The sequence below is a fragment of the Rana temporaria genome, chromosome 3 (assembly GCF_905171775.1).
Source record: "Rana temporaria chromosome 3, aRanTem1.1, whole genome shotgun sequence".
Taxonomy (NCBI): Eukaryota; Metazoa; Chordata; class Amphibia; order Anura; family Ranidae; genus Rana; species Rana temporaria.
In genome coordinates, this window is record NC_053491.1 from 320,886,705 (window position 1) to 320,910,684 (window position 23,980).

Below are 23,980 nucleotides of genomic sequence, written 5' to 3' on the forward strand. Positions count from 1 at the left end.
GCCCATCCCCCGCCCCCCAACCATTTTAAATTTTTGTACTTAACAATACGCCAAAATTTCAAGATGCACACACAGTGTGCCAATATGTGCTATCTGCCATCACAGAATATCTATTGTCTGTGCTTTGTGGGTACAAACCCCTCCTCGATCCTCAAGTATTTGAGAGGAAGAAGGGTTTGCTCCCACAAAACACAGACATTGATCACCCATGATGTCAGATAGCACATGTGGCCATTTCTCTGTTTAACCAATGACATTTGGCGAATTCACACTGAATGTGTGCATCTTGAAATTTTGGCGTGTTCCAGTGTGAAAGCACACCATCCATGACTGACTGCTGTTTTGAAAAGATAATTCTTTTTGGTGGTGATCTTGTTTTGGTTGTAAATGTTTACAGTTTCAGATCCCAAAACTAACAACAAATCAACAAAACCAAAAAAGGGAAATAAATGTAATCTAATTTATTAACAGAAAAAAAATTAAACAAGGACCCACAAAAATATATGTAAATAGCTATATTTTTCTAAAAGATAAATCTCACATTTTTGTTGGGTTAAAAAAAAAAATGAAAAAAAATATATATAAATCCTAACCAAAAAATATTTTGGAGAAAAACACAACCAAGAGACAAGCCAGCAAATTATTATATAGATTTGAAAAAATAAAATTATAACATTGTGTTTCTATCAGTATTCTTGCTAATCACTGTAAAAAAAATTAAAAAATTAAAAAAAATATATAATAAAAATATTTTCACCACAAAATTCCTAAAAAATGTTGGAATCCAAAAATGCATCATTTTTTTTGGAGTAAGGAATAAAATAAAATAAAAATTGGTGACATCAAAAGCTGAAAAATGAGTGGCTTCTTATTTCTCGACTCAATACCCAGTTTGTAGATGAGTGAATAATGTGCAATTGTGGTTATTTACTAAATCTGCCTAACTAAAATTGGCACTAGAAGTGCAGAAGTTAGTTTGAGAACCAGGAAGACAGAAAAAAAGAGAAAAAGCATTAATGACAAACAACTGTATAAAGTCCAATGGTCTAATTATTTATTAGTTCTGTGAATATTTCTTTCTTTAGGGGGCCGAATTAGAAAGAAATATGATCTGGCATAGCAATGGCCCCCCGACCCATGAAGTACTCAACATATTTGTCGCGTACCTCACGAGCAGATAGGGGGGCCAAGCCAGCGCGACCAGTGTCCAGCCCAGGAATGTTATCTGAGGGTAGTCCTACCTCAGAGCCAATGGGGGGTAGGTACGTCTGGGAGTGCCTGCGTAGAAAATTGTGCAAAATGCAGCAGACAAATACAATGGTGTTCAATTTATATTCCGCCAAGTGTATCGATGTCAGGAACAGGCGGAACCGGTTGGTGAGTATCCCAAAGGCATTCTCGACTACCCTCCGAGCCCTGGACAACCGATAATTGAACACCTTCCTCTCTAAGGTGAGGGTCCTCTGGGGAAAAGGCCGCATGAGGTTAGGTCCAAGCCCGAAAGCCTCGTCCGCTAGGAACACAAACGGAAGTCCTTCCACATTATCTTCATCTGGTGGCAATGCCAGACCACCAGCTTGGAGACGATCATAGAATTCAGTCCGTGAGAACACTCCCCCATCTGACATCCGGCCGTTCTTCCCCACGTCCACATATAGAAACTCATACTGTGCCGACACCACCGCCATCAACACAATACTATGATAACCCTTGTAGTTATAATAGTAGGACCCCGAGTGGGCAGGGGGCACTATGCGGACGTGTTTCCCATCTATTGCTCCACCGCAGTTAGGGAAATCACACCGCTGGGCAAATTGGGAAGCCACAGACTGCCATTCCTGTGGTGTGGAGGGTAGCTGTGGGGACAAACAAAAAAAGAGATTTAGTACTTTGGCACATAAACATTGCAAACATAATCCTACAAGCATACTTGTGCAACTTCACAGTTTTCAAATAGCATTTTCAAATTGTGAAGGGAGAATTTCGGGGCACAAATAGATAGGCCCACTTAATTAATAAGAGACTCCACAGCCCTCTGATGGGGACAAAAACACTTTTAAGGGGGGGTGGGGGGTGTTTAAACTGTTTAAAAAACACAAATATTAAATTAAAAGAGGCAAGGTGGGGGTTGGCCCTAGGATAGCATGCTGGACAGGTTAATATTGGGTAAGGTCCAAATATGCAGGTAGGCCAAAAAAAAAATTACATGGAAAGCTGATATCAACATGCATAGGGAGAAAAGGTAATGTTAGTTAAACACACAGCATATCTGGGAAATAAAATAAAAAGTTAGTTGCCCACATTATTAAAGACACATTGTGAGGTTAAAATGAGGAAACTTACCTTAATATACTCCTCCTGCAGAACTTTGATGATGGCAGCACACGTGTCCGGTATGATGACCCCAAGCGCCTGCGGAGAGATGCCTGTCGAGAACTTGAGGTCCTGCAGGCTCCTCCCAGTCGCCAGGTACCGCAACGTGGCAATAAGCCTCTGCTCGGCCATGATGGCTTGGCGCATCACAGTGTCCTGCCTCGTGACATAGGGGGACAGAAGATCCAGCAGACGGTTGAATACGGGGTCCGTCATGCGGATAAAGTTCCTATAGTCATTAGGATTATTCTCCTGGAGTTCCCTAAGCAGAGGCATATGTGAGAACTGGTCACACTGGCGCAACCAATTCTTGGTCCAGGAACGCCTCCTCCCCCTGTTCCTGGCCAAAGTACTGGAATGATGAACATATCCAGCAGCCATCCCATAAACAGCACCAACTCGCGAAAATTGATGCTGCTGCTCCATCATGGCTTCAAACCGGCCGGCTGGTCAGTCAAGAACACACTCCAACAGAAAGCACAATCAAATCCAGCGGTACCTGCAAAGAACGCACGACACACAGATACGATCGCACAGTACGAAACTGCAAAGCAGAACGAACTGCACGCCTATACCCAAATGCCAACTACGTACCCACAAGCACACGCACTGAACCAGAAAATACGACCTGCTAAAGCACAGAGACCGAGAAGCCCGAATCAGCTCTAACCAAACCTTCACTAACACGAGCAAAGCCGTAACTAGCAAAAGCGGAACAGAGGGCGTCGCCATTGACTTTGGCCTTTCCCTTTATAGTGACGTCAAACGTGGTTTACGTGCACGCGTTCTGGTCCGCCGGGAAATATGGTCCGCTGGTGTGTACAAGCCAGCGGGCCAAAAGACAAAACAGCCTTGTACGCCGGAAACAGCCCGTCGGACACTTTCCAGCGAACATGTTTGGTCGTTAGTACTCGGCCTAACACATGCATATGCTTAGATCTAAACAATTCCATTGTAGCTCTGGCTGTATTTCTTGCTGGCCTTCCAGCCTTCCAGCCACAGGCTCAAGTCTTTTACAGACTCTAACAGGTTTCCTTCAAAGATTCGTTTAACAGGTTTAACAGGACAGGTTCCCCTCAGAACAGGCCTCGCCATGGTCGACCAAAGAAGTTGAGTGCACATGCTCTACGTCATATCCAGAGGTTGTCTTTGGGAAATAGATGTATGAGTGCTGCCAGCATTGTTGCAGAGGTTAAAGGGTTTTGGGGGTCAGCCTGTCAGTGCTCAGACTATATGCCGCACGCTGCATCAAATGGGTCTGCATGGCTGTCATCCCAGAAGGAAGCCTCTTCCAAAGATGCACAAGAAAGCCTGCAAACAGTTTGCTGCAGACTAAGGGCATGGATTACTGGAATCATGTCCTGTGGTCTGATGAGACCAAGATAAACTTATTTGGTTCAGATGGTGTCAAGTGTGTGTGGTGGCAACCAGGTGAGGAGTATAAAGACAAATGTGTCTTGCCTACAGTCAAGCATGGTGGTGGGAGTGTCATGGTCTGGGGCTGCATGAGTGCTGCCGGCACTGGGGAACTACAGTTACATTGTAGCAAAGTGTAATTTCTTTAGTGTTGTCACATGAAAAAATTGAATAAAATATATATAAAAATGTGAGGGGTGTACTCACTTTTGTAAGATACTGTGTGTGTGTATGTATATATGTGTGTATATATATATATATATATATATATATATATATATATATATATATATATATATATATATATATATATAGATATATATACACACAGGGCCCCCGGATGGCTACCCCCCTTATTTTTATATATTTTTTTGTAGGGGCCCAGAGGTCCCCAGGGTAACCCCCCCTTTTTTTTGTTCGTCAGCACCCAAAGCCCCCCGACATCAATTCACAGCGGCAGCACCCCCCGCTTCTCAATTTGTGACACCCCCTGCTTCTCAATTCGCGGCAGCCCCCCTGCTTCTCAATTCGAGGCAGCAGCACCCCCGGGTTCTCTGCTCCAGGGGGCCCATGCCTGAAGCTGTGTAAGTGGCCCCATAATTCCTGATGGGGCCCTGCCAATAAGCAGGCACATTCAAAAAATCTTAACGGTCGCCTCACAGCCAGTCAGATCATCAGATGGGTGTACATATGAAATAGAAGTGCTCCAAATAGTGTAAAACCTTTTTAAATTTATTATAAAAAGCAAAGTATCACACTTACAATAGTTTCATTTAAAAAGAGCCTGAAGTCTGATGTGCCGGCCGGTGCACGATCAGACAACCCGTCCTTCTGGGCAAATGAATGGAACACGAGGTGACGTCAGCGTGTCATTCTGTGACCTGAAACATTTCTCAATCCATTTATTCCCTGAAGACAAAGAATATCTTTAATGGCAGAAGTCACTCTGTTTCTCATGCCTCAAACCCCTGTTTCATTGAGAATGCATAAATTAAATTTTCTGCAATACTGTACTGACCGATCATATAACATAAGTTGCTCATAAAATTATAATGCTACACAGGTACCGCCATATAACCCAGCTCTGAAAAAAATCGTGTTTTTTTTTCCCTTTTACAACTGTTATACATAAAGAGAGTTCTTTCAAATTTAGAAGTGTAGAATAGCAGGAATTAAGATTTTTTTCACTTGTCCACACATTCTAACATCTCTTTTGGGTTTCTATTATATCTCGAGGGAACTCATTATTTAGGGATTAAACCTTTTTTTTTTCTTCTTAAGAAGAATGAATTGTTTCAGCTTCTTTTGAGATATGCAGTATGCATTTTGGGTTGATGCCACATACTGAAATTAGAGTTTTTTTGTTTTTTTTGGAACCATCTTACCAAATTATCCAAAAGAGCTGATCATTAAATTGGAAATGGATAATGAACTAGTAATTTTCAGTAAATAAAGTGAAAATCCACTGCCTATGGAAAATATGCAGAAAATAGCCTTCCAGACAAGTTACAAATGATAACACAATACAAGTTTCTAAAGTTAGGGAAAATGACCTGAGGTTTTTACGAGCATTTTGGACAAAGCAAAAGTTTGGTCTGGACATCGCCCCTTCACTCGTCATGCGAACACCCAAATTTAGGATGTTTTCAGCTGGTTAGGTGCAAAGCTTTGGCTAATCAGAGCACAGTGAATAGCCAGTTGTTAAGGAGTGGAAAGCTGGCTGCTGCGTCCTTAAAAAAGGATGAGACCTCAGCTGTCAATGGGCTTCCCCGCTGACAGCTGAATGAAAAAAAAATTGCCAGCAAATAAAGAAATGTAAAAAAAAAACACCTAAGGGTCTGTTATGGATTTTTAAGGAAACCCCCATGCCAAAATGTTTTTTAAAAAATGGCGTAGGGCCCCCAAAATCCATACCAGACCCTTATCCGAGCATGCAGCCTGGCAGACCAGGAAAGGGGGAGGATGAGCGAGTGCCCCCTCCTCCTGAACCACACCAGGCCAAATGCCCTCAACATGGGGGTTGCTTTTGGCGAGCGGGCGTTACCAACCCCCCCATGTGACTGAGTATGGGGTACATTGTGTAATTTGACAATTTGACAATTCCCTTATTAAAAATAAAAAAAAACATTGTCCCCCGATGTAGATCCATTGTCAATCACGATGCCCACAGCACCGCTAAACCTGAAAAAAAAAAGCTCAGCCTGCGACGAAGGCTTCTAACTGCCTTCTCTGCCGGTTGACAGTTATTAAATAGGTAAGGACAGGGCCACCTGACAATGTCACCTGGTGGCAACACACCCAGGTGATGCCACTGACCCAGCATGCAATGCTTGGTGATGTCACGCAGGGCATCACACAGGGGCGGAACCACCAGGTGATGTCGCCAAGAACTGGACCAGGCAGATGACAGTTAGCCTTGATCACGGGCAGAGCTTTTGTTTTGTTTTTTGACACTTTCCAGAAACATACAGGTTAGGTTCACATATATGAATGAATGAATGAATGAAAAACTTATATAGCGCGGCACATGCGAACTGAATCGCCTCTGGGCGCTTGATGTTTCGTGTCTCATGACATCAAAAGAGCAGAGTTTTAATCTGTCTTCTAAAAGTCAGGTGGTTTTCCTCCAACCGAACGCTGGTTGGTAAAGCGTTCCATAGTCTCGGACCTTGAAAAGCAAACCTTCTTTCTCCTTTGGACTTGTATTTGGTTTTTGGCACCTTGACCAGATTTTGGTCAGTGGATCGCAGAACGCGATTAGAATTGTGAGGTTCTATCTTGTCGCAAAGATATTGCGGCGCCTTCCCATGGATGCACTTATGTGTCAGGCAGAGTGCTTTAAATACAATTCTGTCTTTTACTGGCAACCAGTGAAGGGTTCTCAGCGAAGGTGAGATTGATTCCCATGTCCTTTTCCCAGTCACCAGTCTGGCGGCCGTATTCTGTACGACTTGCAGACGAGCGATTTGGTACTTTGGGAGCCCGAGGTAAAGGGCATTTGCATAGTCCAGTCTGGAATTCACGATTGTTCCCACCACGACTGCTACGTCTTCTTTGGGGATAAATGGAATAAGTCTGCGTAGTAGGCGCAACAAATGGTGCGATCCGCTGACTACTGACCCTATTTGTGCGTCCATTGTCATGAAGGTGTCAAAAATGACTCCTAGACTTTTGACTTTGGAGCTAGGGGAGATGCTTTGGCCCAGAATGGGCGACGGTGTCCAGGTTGTTGCCAGTTGACTCTTTCGGCTGGCGTGAAACAAAAGAAGTTCTGTTTTGGAACTGTTGAGTTTAAGATAACTCTTAGTCATCCAGTTTTCTATCGAAGAGAGACATTTCTCTAAACTGAGATGATGATCCTTTTTGTTGCAGATGCGAAAATACAATTGCGTATCGTCTGCATAAGAGTGATAAAGTAGTTCTTGGCTACTGATAATATCAAAGAGAGGGCGAAGATAGATGTTGAACAGTACCGGTGACAGGGGGGATCCTTGGGGGACTCCACATGGCACCGTGCGTTTTTCCGACGTGAAAGATCCCAGTTTCACTGTTTGTGATCGGTTTTCAAGAAAGGAGGAAAACCATGGTAAATCACCTTCTGCGATTCTGGCTACCTCGGCCAGTCGCATCAGTAACATTTTGTGGTCTACTGTGTCAAAGGCTGCGCTTAGGTCCAGCAGAACCAGGAGACAGGATTCTCCCTCGTCTGCGGCCTCGAGGGCATCGTCCCATATTTTGAGTAAGGCCGTTTCTGTCCCGTGTCCGGGACGGAAACCTGATTGAAATGGATCGAGTAGATTGTGGGTATCCAGATGCTGTTGCAGCTGTTGTACCACTATTTTCTCCATTATCTTGGAGAGAATATTTAGGCCTGTTATGGGGCGACGGTGAGTTGGGTCCTTGGGATCCAAGTTAGGTTTTTTCAAGATGGGCTGGATTGTGCCCTCTTTCAGCAGGGATGGCACTATGCCTTCCTTAAATGACTGATTTATAAGCTGTGTGATGGGAGACGCCAGAATGTCGGCGCATTCCTTCAGCAGCTTGGTGGGAATGATGTCATTGGGTGCTGTGCTGTTCCGCAACGCACCAATGATATTTTTGGTGGTATCGATGGAGATGGGTTCCAGAGTGAACTTAGTTGATTGTAGAAGGTTTCTGTTGGTGTTTTGTAGTTGATTGAAGAGGGGGCTGAGGGGGGTATTATTTTGCAGAATACTTACCCGGATTCTTTCGATTTTGTCGATGAAGAAATCTGATAGTTCATTACAGAACTCTTGGGTGTCTGAATTGGGAACTTCAAGACATCCCGGATTCATGGTCTGGGTGACCATCTTGAAGAGTTCTCGGGGGGCGGTTCATGGCGCTGTTATTTCGTCATAGAAAAATGATGTTTCTTGGCTTTGAAGATTTCTTTATGATATCGTGTTATTGTCTTGTAGATGATGAGGTGATCTTCTGAAGGGCTTCTTTTCCAGGCGGCTTCCGCCCTTCTGCGCTCTTGCTTCAGTAGGGACAGCTGGTTGTTGAACGAGCCGGACTTTTTTTTCCGGATGCGAACTTTGCGTTTCGGTGCTACTAAGTCGGCTGATTGTAGCAGAGCTGCATTTATGGCATCCAGTGTATCTGAGGCTGTTAACTGAGGATGAATAGTTTCGATTCGGTTTCCCAAGGTAGATTTGAAGAGTTCCGAATGGAGCTTCTTCTGAGATCTAGCCCAGTGTATTGTCACCGGCTTGGGTGCTTTTATAACTGGTGGAATATTGGAAATGATGAAACTAATTGCATAGTGGTCTGTCCATGGCAAAGGTTCATTTCCCAAAATGTTTATTTTCAGATTTTGTCTGAAAATTAGGTCGAGTGTGTGACCTGAAGCATGCGTGGGTCCGCATATAAATTGCTGTAATCCTAATCCTTCCAGGTGATCGATGCAGGCATCCGCAATGGGATCCTGTGAGGAGTTGGCCCACAGATTGAAGTCCCCGAGCAGCAAAAGATGTTTGCTGTTAAGGGTATAAGTGGATATGAACTCCGTTAATGATGGTAGAAGCTGCGATTTTGGCCCAGGTGGCCTATAGCAGAGGAGAATGTGAACAGTCTCCTGGGGGTTAGTTTGAAGTTGAAGAGTAATGCCCCGTACACACCATCACTTTATGTGATGAAAAAAAACGACACTTTCTGTGAAGTAAAAAATGACGTTTTTGAAACTTCAATTTTCAAAGACGAAGTTGCATACACACCATCGTTTTCTCACAATGATCTTGCAAAGTCAGGTTACGTTCCACCACGTTTTACCATTGAAGCTAGCTTCTGGGCATGCGTAGATGAAAAAACGTCTTAGAAAACGACGTTTTTTGCTACACACGGTCAATTTCTGTGAGGTAAAAAGTGCACTTTTGAAAAACGACACATAAAATTGAAGCATGCTTCAATTTTTTTCTGTCGTTTTTTAGAAGACATAAAACGACGTTTTTGCCCACACACGGTCAATTAAATTGACGTTTTTGAAAATGACGTTTTTTTCCATCGCAGAAAGTGATGGTGTGTACGCGGCATAAGGGTTTCCATAAATGGAAGAGGATTTTGAAGGACCGGCTTAGTGATTGCAATATGAAACTTATGGATCACCGCCAGGCCTCCTCCTCTTTGCTCTATTCTGTTTTGCGTTATAATGCGATAATTTTCTGGCACCAGTTCTCCGAGAATGGTGTTGCAGTCGTCTGAAAGCCAGCTTTCTGTAATAAAGAGGCAGTCTAGATCGTTTTGTAGTAAGAAATCGTGGATTTCTGATCGGTGTTTTACTGCCGATCTTGTGTTGATCAAAGCACATGATATGTGCTTAAGCTGGGTTAAATGGTTGAAATTTTTGATGGTCGATCGTCGATCGAATCTCAAAAGTTGGTCTATTTTTAAGGCCTTTTTGGTGACGGCTGGTAATACTGTTGCGAATTGTCTCAGACCCCAAATCGTTTCTGCAGAGTATCGCAGTTTAACCATTGTTGCCAGTCACCGGGGGGGGGGGGGGATTAATTGCAATAGAGGGAAGATTTGCTGAATCCTCTCGCTTGGCCTTGGTCCAGAGGAAGGCAAAAAAAAACCCTGGCAGTGCTAAGCCAATTTGCTGCCGCAGGGAAAAAAATTCCTTCCTGATCCCTGAAAGGCGATCGGACGAAACCCTGGATCAAATACTGTTTGGAATGGGGGGGGGAAGGGGGGGAAGAAGGGTGTCACTGTAGCTGAGGAGTACCAAGATGGCCGCCGACCGGGCCACAGGCCTCAGGTTTGGGGGCTGTTTGGCTTGGTGGGTATGAGCTGGTTGTTAATCCAGGGGAGGATGGGATCCTCCAGGGATAGGGGGGATGATCCCTGACAATTCCAGGAAAATTTCCAGGCTGTCAGTGCTCCTTTTTGCGGCGCGCCGCTAGGCCGCGGCTGAAGCCGCGGTCTTTCCTAATTGCGGCGGCCGCGAATAAGGCCTGGTCTGGCGCGGATGCGGGAAAGAGCCGCAGATCGCCAGAAAAAAATCGCTGCTATGCGCGGCGGGTGGCCGGGGTGATTATGGGTGACTGATTGGGGTGCATGCGGCTCTAAGAGACGGTAAACAGCCGCAATTTGGATCGCTGGAGTGGCTGTCCTGAAAAGGACGGTCACTAGCGATTCCTGGGGGTGGCGGTGCGTCCATAGAAGGCGCAGAAGTGCCGCCCCCTCCCCTCCTGCACCCCCACTGAATACAATACACAGATACATGCATGAATCTATGTATTGTTGCTGCCGCCCACTTTTCAGATGGCCGGCCCCCTGGTGAGCGCTGGAAGGAGGATGGCTGACCCCAGAAAGGTAAGTGCCGGGCGGGGGGGCAATCTGACTGGCAGCCCTTTACAGGGCACAGTGGCAACAATTGATGTGGGCACAGTGGCTACAATTGATGTGGGCACAGTGGCTACAACTGATGTGGGCACAGTGGCTACAATTGATGTGGGCACAGTGGGGACAATTGATGTGGGCACAGTGGCTACAATTGATGTGGGCACAGTGGAGACAATTGATGTGGGCACAATGGCGGCAATTGATGTGGGCACAGTGGCGGCAATTGATGTGGGCATAGTGGCGACAATTGATGTGGGCACAGTGGTAACAATTGATGGCATGGCACGTGGCTGCGTTTGGCATGGCACAGTGATGACAATTGATGGGCACAGTGGTGACAATTGATGGGCACAGTGGTGACAATTAATGGCACAGTAGCGACAATTGATGGCACAGTGGCTGCGTTTGATGGCATGGCACAGTGGCTGCCTTTGATGGCACAGTGGCTGCTTTTGGCATGGCACAGTGGCGACAATTGATGGCACAGTGGCAACAATTGATGGCACAGTGGCGACAATTGATGGCATGGTACAGTGGCTGCATTTGATGGGCACAGTGGCTGCCTTTGATGGGCACAGTGGCTGCCTTTGATGGGCACAGTGGCTGGCTGCCTTTGATGGGCACCAGCCGCCACTGTATGTGAACCCAGTTTTTAGGACACAATGCTAGGGAATGAGCCAAACAAGTACATGCTTAGCCATACAATGTAGGTTTGCTGAGGCATTCGGTGCAGAGTTCTCTGGGTCACTGAGGACGACAGGATCCGCAGCCACCTCATCCCAGCCACGTACAAGTCCATGGGTTCCTTGGGACTGTAATTGATCCCTTGAAGACTGCTGCTGATGCTGAGTGCTAGGCTCCACCTCCATGCTGACACAATCCTCCTCCTCCTCCTCCTCGTCCTCTTCCTGTGTGATAGCCGGGCAAGCAGGAACACTGTCTGGATAAGGGGGACCTTGAGAGGTAAGGAAGTCCTCCTTTTCCTCCCTCTGTTCTGCCTCAAGGGCCCTGTCCATTATTCCACGCAGCGTGTGCTCCAACATGTGAATAAGAGGGACAGTCTCACGTATGCATGCACTGTCACTGCTCAACATCCTCGTGGCCGCCTCAAATGGTGACAGGACAGGTCATGCATCCCTGATCATGGCCCACTGGCGTCGGGAAAAAAAAAAACAAGCTCCCTTGACCCAGTTTTGCTGCCATATTGGCACAGATACTCATTGATGGCCCTCTGCTGCGTGTGCAGCCGCTGCAGCATGGCCAAAGTATATCATTTTCCTTCCACTTCACAATTATGTGCCACTTTGTGTTAGTCTATCACATAAAATCCCAATACATTTACGTTTTTTGGTTGTAACGTGACAAAATGTGGAACATTTCAAGGGGTATGAATACTTTTAAGGCACTGTAGTTCAAAGATTGGAAAGCTGAAAACATTGTTTGAATTTTCGGTTCAGTATGCAGGAAAATACAAGGACAATGGATTTCTATCAACCTCATTATCTAATATTCTGTATTTGCTGAACATGTACTGTACTTGGAAAAAAAACAAGTGCAGCCACCACATCCATGTAAGCTAGTAAGCTGCAATGTATTTCATTTTTGTTCTTTGGTTTAGATATATTTTAAACATATTTTGGCTGCAATTAGATGTTGCCTGTTGCTCTATTATCAGCTGTTGCTGTTATGCCTTAATGGCATTATGTTTCTTTGTAAAATGACAAAATGGTGGCAAAGACATTACAGCTTTTCTAATGTACTGGTCAATTTGTACACTCTTACCACATCTATTAATCTTTACATTGTGTCCTCCATCTCCGAAATGCAAAGAAAAACATAAAAGCCTTCTTAAATAAATACATAAACACGATTTGATTACAGCTGACATTTTACTAAAAGCCTACCTTTACTTTTTTATTTCTAATTATTTTTATAAAATATTTTTTAATAAACAACACATTTGGATCTTTTTTGTTTTTCTTGATATGATAAAATGTCAGATCAAGTGAATAAATTATATACATTAAAGGATCGGCAAATAGTTTGCATTTAAAAAATTGAAAATTAGAAAAAAAATGATCAAAACTACAGTCAAAGTAAATAAAATAAATAAACACATGCATATTTTTCAGCTGTTATAATGGTCACTAGGGACAAGTGAACTGATCTGCACATATAAAGTTGCTGCAAATCAGGCTTGAAGCAGATAATAAGCAATTCATGCCATTTTCCTGCCAAATTGTGCGGCAAGCATAGATTCAGCACCTTAAATTTACATATTTTATTCTCAGCTCCCTAAAGACTAAGACACAAACTACATTTCCTTAAAAACGCTCAACTTTTTCTCTGCAGCACAGCATGCTGTACAGTCTACCTGAAATGTGTGTATATATACAGTCTAGATATCTATATAGATATACATACTGGCCCGGATTCACGTAGAATGGCGTATCTTTGTGCGGGCGTAACGTATACTATTTACGTTACGCCTCTGCAACTTTTACAGGCAAGTGCCGTATTCTCAAACGAAAGTCGCGGCGGCATATCGTAAATAGGCCGGCGTAAGCCCGCCTAACTCAAATGTGGTAGATGTGGGTGTGTGTTATGTAAATTTTATGTGACCCCACCTAAATGACGCTTTTTACGAACGGCGCATGCGCTGTCCGTGAAAGTATCCCAGTGCGCATGCTCCAAATTAACCCGCAAGAAGCCAATGCTTTCGGCGTGAACGTAAATGACGCCCAGCCCTATAACGACATCCATACTTAACATTGGTACACCGCATCTACGCCTCATATAGCAGGGGTAACTTTACGCCGGGAAAAGCCTAATGTAAACGGCGTATCTGTACTGCATCGGCCGGGCCTACGTTCATGAATTCGCGGATCTAGCTGATTTACATATTTCTAGGCATAAATCAGTGTACACGCCCCTAGCGGCCAGCGTAAATATGCAGTTAAGATACGACGGCGTAATAGACTTATGCCGGTCGGATCTAATAATCACTATGCATAACTGATTCTAAGAATTAGGCGCATAGATACGGTGGCTCGGACTCAGAGTTACGACGGCGTATCTGGACACAATGAGGCCCTTCTATCTCTTAGGTGGGCAAACCAAAATAACCAACACTAATGCCGCGTACGGCATTTTTGACCGTACGGCAGACGGTCATTTTTTGTGATGAAAAAAAAATGACGTTTGAAGTGATGAAAAAAAACGACATTTTTGAAACTTCATTTTCAAAAACGATGTAGCATACACACCATCGTTTTTCAAAATGCTCTAGCAAAGCGATGTTACATTCAGCACGTATGACGGCACTCTGTTCCATTGAAGCTCGCTTCATAACTTGCTTCTGAGCATGTGCGGGTTTAAAAACGTTGTTTTCAACGTCATTTTGCCCACACATCATTTTAATTGACACAAAAAACGACATTTTGAAAAATGACACAAAATATTTGAGCATGTTCGAATTTTTTTTTGGTCGTTTTTCTGAAGACATAAAACAACGTTTTCCCCACACACTATCATTTTAAATGACGTTTTCAAAAACGTCATTTTTTTTCATCACAAAAAATGACCGTCTGTATGCGGCATAAGTGCTGGTCCACACTGATGTGGTGTGGGAAACTGCATGTGATTTGAACAGAAATTGCACCACATTCTTGTTCACATAGGTAAAAAGGAAGGGGGAAGTGAAAAATTTGCAGGATGTCCTGCTGCTAAACACCACAACCCTGATATAAGGTGCAACAAAATATATACAAAAAGTGTAGCTCTGGAAAAAGATTAATATGCAACCATATATTCCAATAAATAAAAAACAATGAAAAAAGTATGAAAAACAACAAAAATCAATCAGTGATCGAAAGTCAATAAATAGTGATGAATAGAGTCCATGAGTGAATATTCCCAAGTAGGAGAACTTCAATCAGTTCAAATGAACATCCAGCGATATAAGGAAAATGTGTGGAATACAATATGTGAAGATACCCGCCACCAAAACACCAAAAGACAGATTCAAGGCTTACCGACTAGCCAGTGACCGCCCTTCTCAGGGGGGGCAAACAGGCTTAGTAGAATTATGGTCTTCGCAAGAATGTTGTGGAATCCTCCCGTCTGTAGTCAATCAAAGGGTTTAGATCCACGATTCCCAAGCAGAGTCAGGATGTAATCCACAGAACACTTCCGGGGTGAGGCATGTAAACATCCGGTGGTACGGGGTTAATGGTGCCCAATAGAAAAAAAGAAAAATAGACTTCCCATAGTGTAGGTGTTCCAAAGGATTTATTAAAACAAGTACAAAAATGCATCCTCTCAATAGAGAATAAAAACAAATAATCCTTGCAAGGATAGAATAAAAAGCTCCGTTGTGTATCAGCCTGCCAATGCAGTTCACGCAGTAGCAGCGTTACACTTTTTGTATATATTCTTGTTTACATCACATGCAATGCTTTGCAGTGTGATTTCAACCCATTCATTTTACATGTCTCAAATCGCACAGCACCGCCCCAAAAAAAAGAGCATGTGCCTCTTTTTTGGTGCACTGGAATAGGATTGCAAGGGTTTTCACACTTATGTGATCCAATTCACCCAATCGCACTGCGTTTTACGACCCATTTTTGGGGTGTTTTTAACTTAACATGGCATCTGCGGCGGTTCGCAGGAACAGAGTGCGATTGTGATGCGGTGCAGGAAACACATAGAAATTGCTGCAAATCCCACACTGCATCAGTGTGATCCAAGACTAAAGCCCTGTACACACAGGCCAAAAGTTGGGAAACATCGGCCAGTTAAAAAAAAAAAGGCCGACATTGGGCCCATGTGTATATCACCCGGTCCGAAAGACGGACGAGCATGCTGACAAACCAGCGCTCTCAGCCAATGGCTGTACACACAGCCCTGTACACACAGGCTGAAAGTTGGGAGACATCGACCAGTTAAAAAAAAAATGTCCGACATTGGGCCATTGTGTATACATCGGCCGGTTAAAAAAAATGGCCGACATTGGGCCCATGTGTATATTACCTGGTCTGACAGAAGTCGGCTGTTGGGCCAGCTTCTGTCGGACGAGCATGCTGACAAATCAGCAGCCGACCGGCTCCTGATCAGCGCTCTCAGCTAATGGCGGTAAGTGCTGATCGGAGTGTTCAGGTGGGGGGGGCGTCCCCCTGTCAGAACACAACAGCTCAGCAGGGGAGATCACTAAATATCTTTGCATAGTTAGCACAGTGGCTCCGACTGGAGCTGACAGTATATTTTTGTTCGACCCACTGTGTTGAATAAAAAAAAAACATAGGCCCGGATTCACAAAGCACTTACGCCGACGTATCTCGAGATACGCCGCGTAAGTCTATCTATGCGCCGTCGTATCTATGCGCCGTGCCCACAATCTGAGATATGCCTAAAAATAGGCTGCATACGACCAACGTAACTTTCCTACGCCGGCGTATTGTGGGCGCATATTTACGCTAGCCGCAAGGGGCGCTCCCATTGATTTTTGTATGCACATATGCAAATGAGGGAGATACGCCGATTCACAAACTTACTTGCGTCCAGCGCATAATATATTCGGTTTGCGTAAGGCGTACGTCCGGCGTAAAGTTATTCCACATATAGGAGGCGCAACTTATGCAAAGGTATGGACCAGGGAACAGAGCCGCCGTATTTTATGTCGTTTACGTAGTACGTGAATAGGGCTGGGCGTAGGTTACGTTCACGTCGTAGGCAGTGATCCATCGTATCTTAGGGAGTATTTCCGACGTGACTCTGCACATGCGCACTGGGTTGCATCCACGGGACGGCGCATTCACCGTACGCTATTCGTATCTTTATGACGCTCAGTCCATCATTTACATGGGGTCACGCCTCATTAGCATGGATCACGCCCACTTCCACCTACGCTGGCTTATGCCGAGGAAACCCAGCGTAGATTTGGGGGCGAGTGCTTTGTGAATCCAGTGCTTGCATCTGTGCGCTGCATCGGCGTAGTGTATATTAGATACACCACGCCCGCATAAATATGCGCTGATGTATGTGAATCCGGGCCATAGAGTGTACCAGGCTTAACTCTGACCCAGCCATGAGAACCAGCTGGTCCATATAACCTATGGTCAATTCAGGAGTTACTTTTCCTGCCAGCATGTAAGGTAACACCTCCAATAGTTATTGGTTAAAAATCCAGCTCACCCTGAAAATCGTACTCTGGATGTACCACGCTGGCAAGAATCAAGGATTAAATTCCAGATATAATGAAGTACATGGGGTGTAAAGCCAGTTATAGTTAAGCTAAATAAAAAAAACTGAAAATGTATGTATATACGCTTTTTTCCTAAATAGCTTCCTTTACCTTAGTGCAGTCCTCCTTCACTTACCTCATCCTTCAATTTTGCTTTTAAATGTCCTTATTTCTTCTGAGAAATCCTCACTTCCTGTTCCTCTGTCTGTAACCAAGGCTTTCTCCCTGGTGTGGAGTGTTGTGCTCGCCCCCTCCCTTGGACTACGGGAGAGTCAGGACACCCACTAACACGCAGCTCCTATCTGCAACATAGAGAGTGTCCTGAGTCTCCTGTAGTCCAAGGGAGGGGACAAGCACGACACTCCACACCAGGGAGAAAGCCTCGCATTACTGTTTGGAGTTACAGACAGAAGAACAGGAAGTGATTTCTCAGAAGAAATAAGGACATCTAAAAGCAAAATCGAAGGATGAGGTAAGTGGAGGAGGACTGCACTAAGGTAAAGGAAGCTATTTAGGAAAAAAAATTGTACCTTTATAACCCCATTAAGGTCCAACATCCCTAGATGCTCACCACCAGTCCACCACCTCAGAGCCCCCCTATAGCATATGTTTTGCTTAATTTTGTGTTATACTTACCCTATTGATTTATTCAGCCTGACCTCCTGATTTAGTGGGGCTTCTCTGGCATGAGAACGGTGCTAACATGAAGACACCTCACAACACTCTTTGCTACAATATACTATGACTGAATGTAATTGCTGTAACATACAGCCCTGGAATGAAGGCGAGTGCTGTGGCCAAGCTACTTCTTTCTGTTTACCTTGCCTTTAAATTTAAAATTGGCCATTCAAAAAACATTGTTCTTCAAAAAAATCGAATTTTGCTGATTTATGGGCTGATTTTTTATTTTTGGACTTATTTGTGCAAATGCAATCTTTGAATCTAATCAGTCATTTCCACCTTTAGAACCCTAATCAATGTCATGATATTGCAAGGAGAGATGGAACTGTATTTGGGTTAAATTGTCATCCACTTCTTTCTTTTGCAAACTAAAAGACAACATGCATCAGTTGTATGGCTTTTTAACAAAGTCAAACTACCTTCTGTCACTGAAATACATTCTTTCATTGTGATCTATGTGGTCTGCTGCTGCTTTTTCTATTTATTTTTCTTTTTTTAATAACTATAATGGCTATTATATAAATGTTCCCCAGGCATGCTTCCTTAAAATCTCTCTATTATTTTTTTTATGTTATTTTTTTCACTGTTTTTTTTTTTTTCATTTTTATATCTGCCATCTGTTCTGCAGCTTGGTTTTTGTGTGCCATTTGTACTGAGCGTCCTATGGGATCTTTCCAAATGTCTATGCATCCGCCTTCTGTGGTCCCTCTGTTCCTTCCCAAGAAAATATTCTGAAATACAGTCTATGTTACAGTGCTCTTGTCCATGTCATTGTTCTCTGCACATGCCCTTGTGGCATTCTGTTACCTTCCACAGTGATACGTCTTTGCCTGTTTATGCTACAGCTTGATAGACATTGAACTCATATTGTATGATATACAATGCAATCAGCCTTTAAAGAAACCATGACCTAATCAGCTTTGATTATGTTGATTTTGTTCATTGAACATCCTGTAAGAGAAAAAAAATCAGTGTATATAACTTTGCTTAGAAATTATTTTTGTGTATGTTAAAAATACATAAAGACAATGTTAAAGAGAAACTAGAGTGTATTCTTAATACTATCAAAAGAGAAAAAAATATATATACAGTGCAAAATACTGAACAATCAAATGCCCAATCAAGAGCTATCTCACTGGGGACAATCCTTGTGTCCAAATAGTGCATATGCAGATAGGGAGAGAAACGACCTTGCTGCTCCTAATAGCAGAGGAAAGCTAACAACTGTGGTAACAACAGAGAGAGAACACAAAGGGCTTGATTTACTAAAGGCAAAGAGACTGTGCACTTTGCAAAGTGCAGTTTCTCCAGAGCTTGGTAAATGAGGTAAGGCTTTGCAGAAAGTATCCAATCACATGCAAGGAAAACAAACTGAATTTCTGCTTGCACATGATTGGATGATGACGGTCAGTAGAGCTTCTGGCCATTTATTAAGCTCTGGAGCAACAACATTTGCAGAGTGCAACTGCACTTTGCAAAGTACACATAGGTAGATTCAGGTACAATCGTGTAAAGTTATGGCGGCGTAGCTTAGCCTGTTTAGGCTACGCCGCCGTAAATTAGCTAGGCTAGTAATGATTCTCAATATACTTGCCTGCTAATCTACGGTGGCGTAGCCTAAAGCGGGCGGGCGTAAGGGGGCCGAATTCAAATAACTTGGAGGGGGGCGTGTTTCATGGTAATGAGGCTTGACCTCAAGTTTTTGACTTTTTTTTCACTGCGCATGCGCCGGGCGACTACATTTCCCAGTGTGCATTGCGGCTAAGTATGCCGCACGGGCCTATTGATTTTGACGTGGACGTAAATGACGTAAATCCCGATTCACGGACGACTTACGCAAACAACGTAAACATTTCGAATTTCGACGCGGGAACGGCGGCCATACTTGACATTACTATTCCACTAGAGCCTAGCTCTAACTTTACGCGGCCTATCTCTTACGTAAACGGCGTGAATCGACTGCAGTGGCCGGGCGTGCGTTCGTGAATCGGCGTACAAACTCATTTACATAATCTACACCGACCGCAATGGAAGCGCCACCTAGCGGCCATCCGAAAAATTGCAATCTAAGATAGGACGGTGCAAGCCGTCCTATCTTAGATATGTTTAAGCGTATCTCTGTTTGAGCATACGCTTAAACATAGGTCGGCGTAGATTCTGAGTTAGGTCGACTTATCTACTGATAAGCCGCCCTAACTCTTTCTGAATCTACCTAACAGTCTTTTTGACTTTAGTAAATCAACCCCAAAGACCTTGTAATACAACAAACTTTGGGACTCTGGTGGCAGCAGCTCAGCGATGCTGATCTACTCCAATCTTTTTACCTGACTCCAGATTACGTGTGGTCATTCCAGTATTGGCTGCACATCTTTGTTCTGGTCTGGACCACCAGTGGCAACAGTGGACTATGTCTGTACAATTTGCTTTGGATTTGCCACTTTTAGTTAGGAGTGCATGTGACAAGATGAGTGTAACTGAAAAACAGTTGTCACCCTATAACAGGAAGTACTTGAACAAGGACCTTCTTTGCAGGATTGCCAGATCCAACAGTTTATTTATATACCCATATTCCACTAAAGTTTTTAAGAGCTGAGATTTTTTTTTTTTTCTGGCCTTTTTTTATGTAGGTTTGCAAGCTTTGTGTAAACAATTGAATATCAACTGTCACTAAAGAAATGACTTTGAGCCCCAGAATTCGAAAAATTGGGCAGAAGAGCTGGCAAAATCTTTTGTTTCTGTTTGAACAGCTTGGGTTCAGGTTAAATTCGAAGTCCTAATGAGGATTAGACAACAATTTTGAGGCGGGTGACAAGAAAGTAAATTCACCAAAACATAGAATCTTTTTTTACAAGGTATTAATTGTTATATACTACAATTATTTGTATTTTCAATATATTTAAGATCTTGTGATAACAAGAGAAACAATTACCCATAACAGCAAATAAAGCAGAATTCCAACCTAACACTATGTTTAAAAAATGTCCCTCCCCATTCCTGCTACCTATGCTGCCATTCCTGCTACCAATGCTGCCTACCTCATGTAAAAAATAAATGTACGCTTACCTGTTTTTAGTCTGCTCTGGTATCGTCAAGTGATCCGCAGCTCTGGCTCCCCTGTGTCAGGGAACGGTGGCTGCTGGGGAGAGGCAGGAGCATCAACAATGGCTCGAACGTGGGAGCCTATCAGTGACATCACTGCTCTTGGAACTCCCACCCTGGAGCTGCTGCTCATTGATGCAGGGGATCATGTGAGTGGACCACAGCGGACTAAAAATAGGTAAGTATGCATATCTTTTTTTACACTGGTTTGGGAGCAGGAGGGTGGAGGGGACATTTTTTTTAATAGTGTTGGGTAAGAATCCCGGGCCAGATTCACAGAGGAGATACGACGGCGTATCTCCTGATACACCGTCGTATCTCCTGTCGTATCTATGCGGCTGATTCATAGAATCAGTTCCGCATAGATAGCCCTAAGATCCGACAGGTGTAATTGACTTACACCGTCGGATCTTAGGATGCAATACTTTGGCCGCCGCTGGGGGGAGTTTGCGTCGTATTCCAGCGTCGGGTATGCAAATTAGCAGTTACGGCGATCCACGAAGGTTTTTCCCGTTGTTACGTCGGCGCAAGTCTTTTTTTCCCCGTCGCAAAGTTAGGTGTTGCTTTAACATTGTGTAAAATTACTCCACCATGTTAAAGTATGCCCGTCGTTCCCGCGTCGCTTTTGAATTTTTTTTTTCGGCGTAAGTACGTTACGCACGTAACGATTCACAAACACGTCGGGCCGCCGTAAGTTCACGCAAAGCACGTCAGGAAAATTGCGAACGGAGCATGCGCAGAACGTCCGGCGCGGGAGCGCGCCTAATTTAAATGGTACCCGCCCCATTTGAATTGGATGGGCTTGCGCCGGACGTTACACGTCCGGCGCAAGTTTCCAGGTAAGTGCTTTGAGGATCAGGCACTTACACTGAAAACTTGCGGCGGTGTAACGTAAACGGGTTACGTTACACGGCCACAAATTTTCGTGAATCTGGCCCCCGTCTTTAGGCTGTGTTCACACTAATGCGAGTTGGATGAGGGTTTCCCCGCATCCAGTTTGCATAGCAGGAGGTTGTGGCTGTCTCTCTATGGAGCCAGTTCACATTTCTCCGCAGCGGCTCCGGTGCCATTTGCGCAGCAGCCCTGTGCATCTTTTTGGTCCATTTTAGGTCCGAATTCAGACAAAAAAATTGGGCTGAATTCAGACCTGAAACGGTGAACAAGGATGCAAGGACTCCTGCTGTGAGCCGCTGCATGCTCATATGCATATTATTTTTGCAGTGCAGAATTGAAATAAAACAAGGATCCTGATTCATTTCTATTACTTTTTATGTATAAAAGTAAATTCATAAAAATGATCCCATGTTTTTTTTTGCGCATTAAAATACTGTTAAATTCTCACTAGTGAAAATTGTGTCTATTAAGGAAACCCAAAAAGGGAACAATTTTTGGTGGACTTAAAATACTGTACTCATTCTTGTGATAAAATATTGTTTCTTGAGATATCAAAATCTGCAATGGCCAAGCAACACATTCTAAAGAAATAAACAGTTTCATCCCAAGTGGATATTTACAGTATGTCTGTGAACACACAACTTTGAAGAGAAATTGATCATGTAAAAAATAGTGATTGTGGTAAAGATAACACATTTATCTTAGTGAATTTATCCTAAGGTATTCTGGTGAATATATAATCAAATGCCATTGGAAAGTGCAATAATGGATAGGATATTATGCAATTTTTAACTGCTGAATTGATACACTATTTCAATGACATCATGTTAATTAGACATTAGCAAGTAAGTACTTAGTGTTGTTATTAATTACATAATTTAAGCACTGACATACACTTGACATTAACAAAGTTATTCTGATCCAAAATAAAGATTTGTATTTACTCTTGTCAAGTCAATTGTCGGAAGTTCACTTTCTCAAAGGAGAAGGAAATGCAGGGAAGTCAAAGCTTTTTATTTATGTTGCAGATCAAGGATTAAACAGAAGTAAACATGAATATACAGGTCATTCTCAAAAAATTTGCATATTGTGATAAAGTTCATTATTTTCTGTAATGTACTGATAAACATTAGACTTTCATATATTTTAGATTCATTACACACAACTGAAGTATTTCAAGTCTTTTTATTGTTTTAATATTGATGATTTGGGCATAAAGCTCATGAAAACCCAAAATTCCTATCTCAAAAAATTAGCATATCATGAAAAGGTTCTCTAAACGAGCTCTTAACCTAATCATCTGAATCAACTAATTAACTCTAAACACCTGCAAAAGATTCCTGAGGCTTTTAAAAACTCCCAGCCTGGTTCATTACTCCAAACCGCAATCATGGGTAAGACTGCCGACCTGACTGCTGTCCAGAAGGCCATCATTGACACCCTCAAGCAAGAGGGTAAGACACAGAAAGAAATTTCTGAACGAATAGGCTGTTCCCAGAGTGCTGTATCAAGGCACCTCAGTGGGAAGTCTGTGGGAAGGAAAAAGTGTGGCAGAAAACGCTGCACAACGAGAAGAGGTGACCGGACCCTGAGGAAGATTGTGGAGAAGGACCGATTCCAGACCTTGGGGGACCTGCGAAAGCAGTGGACTGAGTCTGGAGTAGAAACATCCAGAGCCACCGTGTACAGGCGTGTGCAGGAAATGGGCTACAGGTGCCGCATTACCCAGGTCAAGCTACTTTTGAACCAGAAACAGCGGCAGAAGCGCCTGACCTGGGCTACAGAGAAGCAACACTGGACTGTTGCTCAGTGGTCCAAAGTACTTTTTTCGGATGAAAGCAAATTTTGCATGTCATTCGGTAATCAAGGTGCCAGAGTCTGGAGGAAGACTGGGGAGAGGGAAATGCCAAAATGCCTGAAGTCCAGTGTCAAGTACCCACAGTCAGTGATGGTCTGGGGTGCCATGTCAGCTGCTGGTGTTGGTCCACTGTGTTTTATCATGGGCACGGTGAATGCAGCTAGCTATCAGGAGATTTTGGAGCACTTCATGCTTCCATCTGCTGAAAAGCTTTATGGAGATGAAGATTTCATTTTTCAGCGCGACCTGGCACCTGCTCACAGTGCCAAAACCACTGGTAAATGGTTTACTGACCATGGTATTACTGTGCTCAATTGGCCTGCCAACTCTCCTGACCTGAACCCCATAGAGAATCTGTGAGATATTGGGAAGAGAAAGTTGAGAGACGCAAGACCCAACACTCTGGATGAGCTTAAGGCCGCTACCGAAGCATCCTGGGCCTCCATAACACCTCAGCAGTGCCACAGGCTGATTGCCTCCATGCCACGCCGCATTGAAGCAGTCATTTCTGCAAAAGGATTCCCGACCAAGTATTGAGTGCATAACTGAACATA